General features: G+C 32.7%; 1 non-coding gene across 1 annotated transcript; it reads right to left on the reverse strand.

Annotated features, from left to right (window-relative positions):
- Positions 1-2,296: 2,296 nt before the first annotated feature.
- On the reverse strand, positions 2,297-2,368 carry Trnav-uac (transfer RNA valine (anticodon UAC)). Its single transcript has one exon. It is a non-coding gene; the product is annotated as a tRNA-Val (tRNA).
- Positions 2,369-2,742: the final 374 nt, after the last annotated feature.

The following is a 2,742-nucleotide window of genomic DNA, read 5'->3' on the forward strand; positions in this document are numbered from 1 at the left end:
AGCAGGTCGCCAAATTGCATCATCATCAGTTGCCTTTATTACAAGTGCAACTGTATGTCTAGCTCCAAAGATAACTTTTCTAACATTTCTGCAAAATCCAAAAATATGTGACAGTGGAATGCGCATGAAAATCTTCTACGAACATCTTTCAGCATTAAAAATCCAAAGTTGTAATCTTGATTAGCACCATGAGACACCGGCCACACCGCAGCATCAGCAGTGTCTTTCTTTGACCGTTGAAAATACTTTACCGACAAGATTACCAATATCATTAATACCTTTTATCACGAACAGCATCAATAGCCTTCATTCCTAGTTGTTTTGCAATCGGTATTACCTTTGGAGCTATCCTTTTGAATAAACTCATAACATTATCACCGAGTGTATCTCCATGAATCGCTTTGTGAGTTGGTACTAGTGAGTTCACTACCCTGACCATTACAGGTCCACGTTGAGCATGATGTATAATCATTTTTAAATTACATACTGACTAATTAGTTGTATTTTAGTCGCTGTGATAATCATCAGCAATTTCATCAATAAGATAACGATACATTTTGTGATCAATAATACTGCCTGTAAATAATCTTCGACAAATAGCAGAAATTTCATTAATTATTTCCGGCGCATTGTTTCCTGCGCGTTTTCTTCCGATCCGAACTTCTAATCTATCTACGTCAGAAAGAACACTGTTAGGACAAGCAAAAAGACCGCTTCCTTGGGTAGAAAAATCACTTCCTGTAGCGCCTGACTTAGGTTCGTTAATTTCACCAGGGTCATTAAGTCGCTGTTTAGCTTCTTCAACGGTCACATTTGCTTCTTTAGCTAGTTTTTCATATAGTTCATCTCTATGTATCACTGCTTCTCGTTTAAAGTCAATAAATCCTGACTAGTAGTATCTAAAGAATATCGATTTCTGTGGGCGGCATATACTGTAGCAATCCATTTTTCAGGTTTTACCCGTTCAACAGAATCTTAATACACGAATTTCGCTCCTTTTTAAAAATAATCAGCAATACCTGCTGACTCTCCTCGATCATTGAGTAATTTATAATTATCTTTAACAAATATATTTCTATAAGCTCCAGGTGTTTGCTAAGGGGGTTGGTTTTTTGTTGTCGTTCTACTGAAACTCCTCAACTTCGAATATCGAACAAACTTCTATCCCAAATTTCAATTTTACGCTTAAAAACCCCCATAAACCGAAGCTTAATTTAAAACTAGGCATGTGGCCTCGCTTTCAATGCTTTGCCGACGGAGACTGACACAACAATATCCTAAAAGTCAGATTCACTCAATGACAAAACCTGGAGTTTTAGTTCTTGTACAGAGATTAAAAATTTCCTTAGGTGCTAAGGATGAGCATAATGGTTTCAGTATAAGAGATGGAGTTGTTAATACAACCATATTAGTTATAGAAATATCTAAGAAACAAACTAGACAATGCTCCATACATTTCTGAAACGAAGACCTTGAACTGTGAACAATATTAAATATACCGAGTATTTATTTATACGTTGTAGGGTATCATTCGTATTTTTAAAGGACTTGTATTAAAGTTAAAAAGTATCTCATTCTTCCGATGTTTTAAGTGAAGAACACTGTATTTCTGTATGAACATCTCTCTCTCTCTCTCTCTCTCTCTCTCTCTCTCTCTCTCCACAATTGCACGTACATTTGCAATATCGTCAGTAAACCTAATACTTATATGAACGGAAAAATTGGGGAGGATGTCCAAAGGGGTTTCGGTGTTGAGGGGTTCCACTGTGCATATATATTAGCATATCTATGTCTATGTATAGATTATCCCATTTTGATGAGATTGAAAGATCTCTGATCCCCAATGAGATTGTTATGAAACGAGAAGAAATGAAATAAGAATAAAAGAAACTAAATGAGAATAAATGAAAAAAATAAATAAATAGATAAATAAATAATAAATAAATAAATGAATTATTAATAAATAAAACACGTACATAAATAGATATTTAAATAAATAATATATCAATAATAAATAAAAAATTAAAACTAAATAACAAATAAATAATACATTAAACATTTATAAATTTATCATGAATAAATACATAATAAACAGTTTTCAGATAATGATTAATAATTAATGCATACTAAATAATAAATAAATAAATAAATAAATAAATAAATCAACGTTGTGTTGTTATTTCTTGTTGTTTAACGTTTCTAAGTATAATAAAATAATAAATTCTGCTGTCGTTGTTTGAAAATAAGTTGTTTATTGTTATTATTAATATGTGACCTACGCATCAAAAGTACAGTATAGTTCCACTGGGGATTGAACCCAGGACTTCTGCGTGTAAAGCAGACGTGATAACCACTTCACCATGGAACTCCTTGCTTTAATGCTCCCATGGGATGGTAAATATATATTGGTAAATCCTAATAAGACCAGATTCAGAATACCTTAAAATAACGCCCTCGGGTTATCTCGCAAAATCTCGAACTTCCAAAACGATGCATTCACTTGTAAGAGAACAATCCAAATGTCAGAACTTAGCCTGGAGGATTTACATTGTTTAAAACGTCAAAGAATTAAAAGAAAACTTCAATCTGTTTAGCGTCAGCAGACAAATGGCTATGATAGTGTCGCGTACGTACACCCTAATTTGCAGGAAAAGTATGCATCATAGTTGTAAAAAAGAATGATTTTATTTTAAATTAAAATAATAAAATAAATTGAATAAATTGACTTTAAATTAAACGAAC

This window comes from Sinohyriopsis cumingii, chromosome 12, assembly GCF_028554795.1.
Source record: "Sinohyriopsis cumingii isolate HCF-2022 chromosome 12, ASM2855479v2, whole genome shotgun sequence".
NCBI classification, from domain to species: domain Eukaryota; kingdom Metazoa; phylum Mollusca; class Bivalvia; order Unionida; family Unionidae; genus Sinohyriopsis; species Sinohyriopsis cumingii.